Source organism: Ailuropoda melanoleuca, chromosome 2 (assembly GCF_002007445.2).
Source record: "Ailuropoda melanoleuca isolate Jingjing chromosome 2, ASM200744v2, whole genome shotgun sequence".
NCBI lineage: Eukaryota > Metazoa > Chordata > Mammalia > Carnivora > Ursidae > Ailuropoda > Ailuropoda melanoleuca.
The window spans coordinates 59,717,040-59,728,792 of NC_048219.1; positions in this window are offsets into that span (position 1 = coordinate 59,717,040).

Consider the following 11,753-nt stretch of genomic DNA (forward strand, 5'->3'; position numbering starts at 1 on the left):
GGAGTAGAGATGGCAAACACAGCCAGTCAGAAGCACAGGTGACACCCTGGACTTGTGATTGGCATCTGAAGTGGGGCCAGTCTTGTGGGACTGAGTGCTTAACCTGTAGTGCATACACTAACTTTGGACTGTTTGTGTCAGAATTGCTTACTGTGAAAAATTACCCATACATGTGGTGACCAGAAATGAAGTATTGAGAATAGTGTTGAGAGGAGAAATAGAATTTTTTCCTTTTCAGGGTGGAGACAACTAATAGACCATCAAAGGCCCCAAGGAGAGATTCTGAGGGAAATTAAGACATTTAAAAGCAGCGTGTATATNTTCTGAGGGAAATTAAGACATTTAAAAGCAGCGTGTATATGGGGAAACTGATCAAGCCACACACAAGGTCAGGAAGATGCATGCTCAGGAAAGACCTAAAAAGACTTTAAGGTTTCTCCCTAGGTTAATCCTAAGGCTCAAGACCAAGACCCAGCTAATTAGCAAATACTTCCTTAGCGCAAAACCAGTATGCAGAGAATGGAAAAGGCTGCTGCTTCTATAAATGACCAATTTTCAACAGAAACAACGACAATCACAAGGCATACAGAGAAACAGGAAAATAACGACCCATTCAAAGGAAGTAAACAAATGTGGCAGAAAACATCCCTGGAGAAACACAAGCATTGCATGTTCTAGGCAAAGACTTAAGTAATTTTCTCAAATATGCTCCAAAAGCTAAAGGGAAACACAAAGAACTAAAATAAGTCAGGAAAATGATATGTAAACAAAATTAGTCCAGTCACAGTGTGGTACTGGCATAAAGATATGTAGACCAATAGAATAGAAGAGAGACCAGAAATAAACTGCCCCATATATGGCCAAATGATTTTTGAGAAGCCTGCCGAGATCATTCAATGGGGAAAGCACAGTCTTTTCAACAGGAGGTGCTTGGGAAAATTTGATATTCACATGCGAAAAATGAAGTTGGACTATTACTTTAACACCATATATAAAATTTAACTCAAAACATATCAGAGACTTAAACATAAGAGCTAAAAGTACAAAAACTCATAGAAGAAAACACAGGAGAAAACCTTCATGATACTGTATTTGACAATGGTTTTTTGGATATGACACCAAAGGCATGATCAAAATATGAAAAAATGGTCAATGGACTTCATTAAAATTAATAATTTTTGTGCATCAAAGAACACCATCAACAGAGTAACAAGGCAACCCACAGAATAAGAGAAGAAGACTGCATATCACGTATCTGATAAGGGATTAATATCCAGAATCTATAAGAACTTTTACAACTCGGTAATAACAACAAAAAGAATGCAGTTCAAAAATGGGCAAAGGACTCAGACATTTCTCCTGAGAAAATAGACATATAGGCAATAGACACATGAAAAGATGTTCAACATCACTAATCGTTATGGGAATGCAAATCAAAACCATGAGGTATAGCTTCACGCCCATTAAAGTGGCTATTACTAAAAAAATGAAAACAAAAACAAACAAACAGCAAACAACTAGTGCTGGCCACAATGTAGAGAAATTGGAGCACTTGTACATTGCTGGTAGGAATGTGAAATGGTCAACCACTGTGGAAAAACACTATGATGGTTCCCCCAAAGTTGATCATAGAATTGCCATTTGATCCAGCGATTCCACATCTGGGTATATGTACAAAAGCATTAAAAGCAGGGGCTCAAACAGATACTTGTACAGCAGTGTTCATAGCAGCAGTAGTCGCAGTAGCCAAAAGGTGAAAATGTCCATCAAGGGGCGGATGCATCAACAAAATGTGGCATATACATACATGACATATCTATACATACATATACATACATACAATGGAATATTTTTCAGCTGTAGAAAGAAAGAAATTCTGATACATGTTACAACACTGATGAACCTTGAAGACATTATTCTAAAGTGAAATAAGCCACACAGAGGACAAATATTGTAAGATTCCACTTATAAGAAGTACCTAAAATAGTCAAATGCATAGAGACAGAAAGTAAAATAGTGTTTACCATGGCTGAAGGCAGGGGAACAGGGAGTACTGAGAGGACTGAGTTTCCATTTGGGGTGATAAAAATCTCTGGAGACAGATAGTGGTAATAGTTGCACAACAATGAGAATGTACCTTGTATCACTGAACTGTACTCCTAAAAATGGTTAAAATGGTAAATTTTATGTTAAATATTTTTTGTCACAATTTTAAAAGTTTTTAAAAAACAACAACCAGACAGTCGATTTCTCTGTGTCCTGTTATTGTGGCCACTCACTGGGCAGAATATTCTTCCTCACATTGATTATCCTGTCAGTTCCTTTATCAATAGGTTAACCTATGGTGGCTTTCTTGTCATGATCACATGTCAGAATGTGCTCTCTAATGCTTTCCCGTGACCCATGTGCTCATCTTTTGTGTGCAGGTCGACAAGTGCTGGGAATGGGAGTGGTAAGTGGAATGAAGTCAATCTAAAGAATGTAGCCTCCCTTTCAACCAGGGAAGTCAAGAGAATGTTCCTGAATCTTAAGAGATACAGGCTGAGGTACTTACCTGAGAGGGTCAGGTTTTTGGCAAATTACTCCTATGAACTGGAATAAAAAAATATATATATGCAAATACCATTTTTTATTATATAGGGAGACATATACACGTTATTTAGAGAGATCAAGCAAATCTAGCAAAATGTCACCAGTGGATAAATCTAGGTGAATAGTATATAGGATTCTCTTGTAATTGTTTTTTAAGGTTAAGTTTAATATAAAAAATTAAATATTAAAAATATAATTTTGGTCTCCTGGCATATTTTTGATTGCAATATATTAAAATGGTTTTCTATAATATTATGGAGTTATATAAAATTTTTGACAAAAGAGACTCCATTTTGAAGCTCCATTTTCTTTTCATTTTATTTATTTATTTGACAGAGAGAGACAGCCAGCGAGAAAGGGAACACAAGCAGGGGGAGTGGGAGAGGAAGAAGCAGGCTCCTAGCAGAGGAGCCTGATGTGGGGCTCGATTCCATAACGCTGGGATCACGCCCTGAGCCGAAGGCAGACGCCTAAGGACTGCGCTACCCAGGTGCCCCTCCATTTTCTTTTCTAAATAGTGAACTCCTTCACTGGATGAGAGTGGTAATAGTTTTCAAGCAATTGCTCATAAAATTTCAGCAGAGCAACTGGCATTTGGATCACACGAGGGCAGTAAAGTTAACGCATACCAGGGGTAATTACGTAAAAAGGTAATGAAGCCTTTAGGGTCAGTAATTCTCTTCCTTGTTCATTTCAAAGTAAACTGGTGGAGGAGAGTCCATTCTGTCCATTCCAAGCCTGGGTCCAGGCAGATCTCTGACACCCTCCCTGTTTTGTTAAAGTCGGTGACATTAAGATTGATCTAACAGTGGATAAAATTATAGGTCTAACCTGAAGGATATTTTGATAATTAAAGTAGATACCATATACTTTTATCTTAGCATAGCATGCAGCACAAAATAGAATTGCAGTGTGTGTTTGTTGAATAAATGGAGATTAATCTACAACAATTGCATTGAGCAATTTGGTCCTTTGGGCTAAGCATTTCAACCCACTCCGCAAACTGTAGATTTCTAAGAAATAAGGTCTACAAATACATTTTTTGTCAGATCAGAATGGTAAGCAAGTGCAAACACACTGCTCCTGGCCCACCTCCTTTTGTCTGATTCTTCAGTGTGGGGAGCAAAGAACCTGCAGGTAAAACAGAAGCCTTGAACAGCTACGTTGTAATGACTGAAAGTGTACAGTCCCCTCTTTACAGGGAAGATTAGAGGAAACTGAGGGAGATGTGACAGGAACAACTGAACAACTTCGTGAAAACAGGTCTGTGGTTTCTTAGCTGTGAATGAGCCACAGAGCTTTTAACTTCAAATTAACAAAGTGCAAGCATTCAATCCTGTTCAGGACTGGTTTTCAAAATTTGAACTAGCTAAGAATGATCAAAAGAAATTGTTAAACCCAGAGTCTATACACTTAACAAATGGTACAGAGGACTCTGTGGATTCTATGAAAAATAACCCAACAAACATCGGAGGGGGGCAGGGAGAAAGACGCAGACAGACTTGACAACATAGTTATTTTTAACTAATAAAGATCAGCGGTGTGGGAACTACATTTATTTCTACATGGAGATTTATAAAACTCTCAAAGCTTTCTTCAGTATGACTAATAGAAAGATTAGAAAGGAACTCTCTCTTTAGATTGTCATTGTCTATCAGCGCCTCGATGGGCACTGTCTTTCTATGAATTCAAATGCCTGCCACAGAGCCTGATGAGAGGAAATTAGGGAGGCTCCCACGGGGACTCCTTCCACTCTACTTGCTGCTGCCCTGAGCTGACATTGTTCCGGGAGCAGTGCATCCAGGGAGACCTGGTGTGCTGGCTGTCACTTTGCCACTGCTACTGTTTCAAGTGGCAAAGCTGAGCTTCCCTAAAACTAAAGCCAGCCGCAGACCCTTGTGGACCAGACAAAAGGCAGCCTGCCCTTCCTGCCCCTTCCTCAGTTGTGACTTTGAATCAGAGATCAAGTCTTGCGTGCAGACAGTGTTGCATGTAAAAGATGCACTCACCTGCTATGCGCACCACAGGTCCGAGCACAGTTCTCAGCTGCTCCCTGCTTGCTCACTGGCGCCTTCCACCTTCTATCTTCCTCTTATAAAAGCTTAAAAAAAACTGAGGAAGTTAGATATTTCTACCATCTAAATCATGTGTTAAAACTGAAAATGAAAGTAAAAGTAATGCAGGCGCCCTGAATCACCAGGCTATAAATCATCAGGCCATAAATATGGATGTTCAGTTCAGGATGAGATGAAATGAGGGAAACCCCACAGTTTCTCAGCAGTCAGATCTTAGTAAACACACCCCATCAGCTTTCTTCTGTCTTCCCCATCTCGGAGGGCTTTGCTGGCCTCTCTTCTTCATCCATCTATCTCAGTTGGCTTAAGTTTCCTTAGCACACAAGAAAAATAGAAAATTCATGGCCCAGATGTAAGCAAAGCTGTACAAAGCAAGATTATTTCAACTATTTTTCTCTTAGTGAGAATTCCTGAGTTCTTTTGTTAGTGGAGAGCTTTTAACATTTAAAATATGTTCCCTATTATATAGTGTCAATGCAAATTGAACCAACCTTTTAGAATTTTTTTCTTGACTAATATATCTTTATTTTTACTTATTTTTTTTTAAATTTTAATTCCAGTATAGTAAACACACAGTGTTTTATTAGTTTCTGGTGTACAATATAGTGATCAACAATTCCATATATTACTTAGTGCTCATCAAGATAAGTGTACTCTTAATCTCCTTCACCTATTTCACCCAGTCCCTCCACCCATCTCCTCTCTGCTAACCATTAGTTTGTTCTCCATAGTTAAGAGTCTGTTTTTTGGTTTGTCTCTCCTTCTTTTTCCTTGTTCATTTGTTTTGTTTCTTAAATTCCACATATGAGTGAAATCATATGGTATTTCTTGTTCTCTGGCTTATTTCACTTATTTCTCTAGATGCATACATGTTGTTGCAAATAGCAAGATTTCATTCTTTTTTTGGCTGAATAATATTCCATTATAAACATACCACCTCTTCTTTATCCATTCATTTATTGTCGGATACCTGGTCTGCTTCCATAATTTGGCTGTGTAAGTAATACTGCAATAAACATAGGGGTGCATGTATCCTTTTGAATCAGTGTTCTCGTATTCTTTGGGTAAATATCCAGTAGTGCAATTACTGGATCATATGGAAATTCTATTTTGAACTTTTCAGGGAACATACATATTGTCTTACACAGTGGCTGCAACAGTTTGCATTCCCATCAACACACACAGGTTTCCTTTTTCTCCATATCCTCACCAACATTTCTTTCTTGTGTTTTTGATTTTAGCCATTCTGACGGGTGTGAGGTGATATCTCATTGTGGTTTTGATTCCCATTTCCCTGACGATGAGTGATGTTGAGCATCTTTTCATGTGTCTGTTGGCCGTCTACGTGTGGTCTTTGGAGAAATGTATCTTCATGTCTTCTGCCCATTTTTTAATTGAACTGTTTTTTTGATGTTGAGTTGTATAAGTTCTGCAATATTTTGGATGCTAACCCTTTATTGGATATGTCATTTGCAAATATTCTCTTCCATTCAGTAGGTTGTCTTCTAGTTTTCTTGGTTGTTTCTTTTGCTGTGCAGAAGCTTTTTATTTTGATGTAATCCCAATAGTGTCTTTTTGCTTTTGTTTCCCTTGCATTAGGAGAGACATCTGGAAAGATACAGCTCTCATCTAGGATTTTTATAGTTTCAGGTCTCACATTTAGGTCCTTAGTCCATTTTGAGTTTATTCTTGTGTAAGGTGTAAGAAAGTGGTCCAGTTTCTTTCTTTTGCATGTTGCTCTCCAGTTTTCCCAGCGATGTTTGTTGAAGAGACTGTCTTTTTCCTGTTCTACATTCTTGCCTCTTTGTTGAAGATCAATTGAATATATCATAGTGGGTTTATCCCTGGGCTCTCTATTCTGTTCTATTGATGTAAGTGTTGATTTTTGTACCAGTACCATACTGTTTTGATTACTACAGCTTTGTAATATAATTTGAAGTCCAGAATTGTGATGCCTCCAGCTTTGTTTTTCTTTTTCAAACTTGCTTTGGCAATACAGGGTCTTTTGTGGTTCCTTACTAATTTAGGATTGTTTGTTTTAGTTCTGTGAAAAATACTGTCAGTATTTTGGTAGGAATTGCATTAAATGTGTAGGTTGCTTTGAGTAGTATAGTCATTTTAACAATGTTTGTTCTTCCAATCCATGAGCATGGAATGCCTTTCCATTTATTTGTGTTGTCTTCACTTTCTTTCACCAATGTCTTATAGTTTTCAGAGTACAGATCTTTTACCTCCTTGGTTAAGTTTGTCCCTAGGTATTTTGTTCTTTTTGGTGTAATTGTAAATGTGATTGTCTCTTAATTTCTCTTTTTGCTGCTTCATTATTGGTGTATAGAAATGCAACCGATTTCTGTAGATTGATTTTGTGTCCTGCAACATTACTGAGTTCATTTATCAGTTCTAGTACTATTTTGGTGGAGTCTTTTGAGTTTTCTATGTATAGTATCATGTCATTAGTAAAAAGTGAAAGTTTTACTTCTCCCTTACCAGTGTGGATGCCTTTTATTCCTTTCTCTTGTCTGATTGCTGTGGCTAGGACTTCCAGTACTGAGTTAAATAAAAATAGGGAAAGTGGACATCCTTGTCTTGTTCCTGTCCTTAGTGGAAAGGCTCTCAGTTTTTCACCATTGAGGATGATGTTAGCTGTGAGTTTTTAATACAAGGCCTTTATTATTTTGAAGTATGTTTCCTCTAACCTACTTTGTTGAAGATTTTTATCATGAATGGATGTTGTACTTTCTCAAATGCTTTTTCTACATCTATTGAAATGATATGATTCTTACCCTTTCTCTTACTTATGTGATGTATCACACTGATTGATTTGTGAATATTAAAGCATCCTTAAAACCCAGGAATAAATCCCACTTGATTGTGGTGAATGAATTTTTTGTAAGGTATTGTTGCATCTGTGTTCATCAGATATCGGCCTATAGTTCTCTTTTTTTGTGGTGTTTTTATCTGGATTTGGTGTCAGTGTAATGCTGGCCTTACAGAATAAATTTGGAAGTTTTCCTTCCTCTTCTATTTTTTTTTTTTGAATCATTGTAGAAGAATCAGAATTAACCCTTTAAAGTTTTGGTAATGGGGTGCCTGGGTGGCTCAGCCATCAGGTGTCTGACTTCGGCTCAGGTCATGATCCCAGGGTGCTGGGATCAAGCCCCGCATCGGGCTCCCTGCTCAGAGGGAAGCCTGCTTCTCCCTTTCACACTCCCCTTGCTTGTGTTCCCTCTCTTGCTGTCTCTCTATGTCAAATAAATAAATCTGTTTAAAAAATTTAAAAATTTTAAAAAAAAAGTTTGGTAAAATTCACCTGTAACAAGAGAGCGATCTGGTCCTGGACTTCTTTTTTAGGGACTTTTTTGATGTTTTGGGGAGTTTTTTGAATATTGACTCAATTTCATTGCTGATAATCGGTCTGTTCAAATTCTCTATTTCTTCCTGATTCAGTTGTGGGACATTATATGTTTCTAGGAATTTACCCGTTTATTCTAGATTTCCAATTTTTTGCATATAATTTTTCATAATATTCTGTTACAATTGTTGGTATTTCTGTGGTTACAGTTGTTGTGTCCTCTTATTTCAGATTCTGTTTATTTGAGTCCTTTTTTTTTTTTTTTTTTGAGTCTGGCTAAAGGTTTATCAATTTGGTTGATCTTTTCAAAGAACCAGCTCCTAGTTTCATTGATCTATTCTGTTGGTGTTTTTAGTCTCTATTTTGTTTATTTTTGCTCTACTCTTTATTATTTCCTTCCTTCTGCTTGTTTTGGGTTTTGTTTATTGTTGTTCTTTTTTTTTTTCTTAATATCCTTTAGGTGTAAGGTTAGGTTGAGATTTTTTTTGCTTCTTGAGAAAGGCCTGTATTACTATATATTTCCCTCTTAAAACCACTTTTGCTGCATCCCAAAGCTTCTGAAGCCTTATATTTTCATTTTCATTTGTCTCCATGTATTTTTTATTTCCTCTTTGATTTCTTGGTTTAGTAAGATGTTATTTAACCTCCATGTATTTGTACTCTCTCCAGATTTTTTTCTTGTGGGTGATTTTTAATTTCTTAGAGTTGTGGTCAGAAAAGATGTGTGGTCTGACTTTGATCTTTTTGAGTTTGTTGAAATTTATTTTATAGCCTATTATGTGACCTACTCTAGAGAATGTACTATGTGCACTTGAAAAGAATGTGTGTTCTGCTGTTTTAGGTTGGAATGTTCTGATTATACCTGTTAAATCCATCTGATCCAATATGTCATTCAAAGCTACTGTTTCCTTGTTGATTTTCTGTCTGGATAAGTGTGGTAGTAAAGTCCCTTACTCTTATTATATTACTATTAATTCATTTCTTTATGTTTGTTATTAACTGCTTTATATATTTGGGTTCTCTCATGTTGGGTGCATAAATACTTAAAGTTGTTATATCTTCTTGTTGGATTGTCCCTTTTATGATTATATTGTGTCCTTCTTTGTCTCTTGTTACAGTCTTTGTTTTAAAGTCTGTTTTTTTTTTTCTGATATAAGTATTGCTACCTCAGCTTTCTTTTCATATCCATTTGCATGATAAGTGTTTCTCCATCCCCTCACTTTCAATCTGTATGTGTCTTTAGGTCTGAAAAGAGTCTTTGTTGGAAGCTTTAAGCGGGTCTTGATTTTTTATACATTCCATCACCCTATGTCTTTTGACTGGAGAGTTTAGTCGTTCTACATTCAAAGCAATTTTTGATAGGTATGTAATTATTGCCATTTTGTTACTTGTCTTATGGTTGTTTTTGTAGTTCTTGTCTGTTCCTTTCTTCCCTTGCTCTCTTCTCTCATGATAAGGTGACTTTCTTTAATGAGATACTTGGATTTCTTTCTTTCTCTCTCTCTCTCTCTCTCTCTCTCTTTTTTGGCATATCTTTTTTAATCTGGTTTTCATTTTTGGTTACTATTAGGTTTGTATACAACATCTTCTGCATATAGAAATCTATATTAAGTTGATGGTTCCTTAAGTTTGAACCGATTCTTTACTCCTCATCCCTCCCCACCTATGTTTAAGGCTTATGCTGTCATACTTTACATCCTTTTATTTTATGAGTCCCTTGACTGATTTTTACAGATATACTTACTTTTATTGCTTTTGTGCTTTCTACTTTTCTAACTCTTACTTATGATCGTTCCCTTCCACTGGTTAGTGGTCATGAATTCCTTTAACATTTATCTGAGAAACTCTTCATTTCTCCTTCTATTCTGAATGATACCGGGCTAGATAGAGTATTCTTGCACTTTCAGCACTTTGAATGCATCATGCCATCCCCTTCTGACCTTCAAAGTTTCTATTGAAAAATCTGCTTATAGCCTTATGGGATCCCTTGTATGTAACTGTTTTCTTTTCTCTTGCCACTTTTGAAATTCTTTCTTTATCACTACTTTGTGCCATTTTAATTACTATGTGTCTTGGTGTGGACCTCCTTGGGCTGATTTTATTGGGGGAATCTCTGTGCCTCTTGGATCTGGACTTCTGTTTCTTCCCCCAGATTTGGGAAATGTTCAGCTATTATTTCCTTAAGTAAAGAGTCTGTCCCATTTCTGTTGAAGCTTCTGCTTCTGGGATTCCTATTATACGAATGTTATAACATTTGATGAAGTTGCGGAGTTCCCCAAGTCTATTCTTATTTTGCGTAATTTTTTTTCTCTTACCTGCTCAGCTTGATTACTTTCCATTACTCTGTCTTCCAGGTCATTGATTGGTTCTTCTGCTTTCTCTAGTCTGCTGTTTATTCCATCTAGTGTATTTTTAATTTCAGTTATCATATTCTTCATCTTTGATTTGTTCTTTTTTATCTCTTTGTTAAAAGCCTCACTGAGGTCCTCTGTTCTTTTCTCAAGTCCAGTTAGTATTTTTATGATCATTACTTTAAATTCTCCATCGGGAATATTGCTTATCTCTGTTTTGCTTAGGTTTCTTGCTGTGATTCTGTCCTGTTCTTTCATTTGGGACATATTGCTCTGTCTCCTCATTTTGTGTCTGTTTCCATGTGTTAGGAAAGTCAGCTACATCTCCCTATTCTTGAAAGTAGTGACCTTATGAACAAAAGGTCCTGTAGTGCCCTGCAGTGGAATGTCCCCTGTTCATCAGAACCTGACACTTCAGGGGTGTCTTATGTGTATTGTGTGCATTCTGCTGTTGTAGCTGAGTCATCTGCATTGCGCCTCTTTGCCTGTTGTGGGCAGTGTTTGGTCCCTGTGGTGCTAGTGTGCCAGTCTAGGGACACCTGGGCTTGAGTTGAGTCAGACCAGGCATTTGCCAGAGATGCAATAGCACCAAATTGCAAGGTGCTTTCCCTCTGATATACCCTGAGAAATTTTCATTGGTGGGTGGCCTGCAATCACACCACCTGACTGCCCCCAGCCCTCTGCTGGGGCATCAGTTTGACTGGTATGTGTGGTTATCTTTCGCTCTCCCTGGGGCAGGAGTCACTTTGGAGTGGTGCTGGCCCCTGTTGGGGCAGCTTGCACACTGCCAGGCTTATGGCCCTGGTTTGGAAGGGCTTTGGCCAAGAGCATGTTAGAGGAGGCAGGTCCATAAAGCACACAGGGGCAGGGCACACAGTTTTAACAAGATTTGTGTGGATAGATGCAGTGTTGTCAAGATTTGCACCAGTCTTATGGGGGGGGGGGAACTGCAGCACTGAGATTGAGGCAGGACTGTCTCTGAAAAGGGCAGATCCACCAAAACACAGGGCAGTGGGAGAGGGTTGGAGACCTAGATGCATTGTTATCAGTTAGGTAGGAGTATGGGCACTGCACTGGTTCCCATAGGTGGCCATGTGTTTATGCTGAGGGGAGGGGAGGGAAATGGACCCTGCCTACTCCTTTGTTCCTGAAGGAGTGTCTTAGGGAAGTCCCTCCAGGATGTGCTCTGAGATTACTAAACATCCCTACCTCCTGTATGCCACAGGTGTTTTTCAAACTGCTGTTTCTAGGCTGTACCTCAGGAGGGTTGTTTGTTGTACTGTCTCTTTAAGGACAAGGACACAGTTGCCTCTGGCCATCCTGGCTCTCCCAGAGCTGAGCCTGCTGATTTTTAAAAGTCCCACTGATTGTAAGAACTCATGA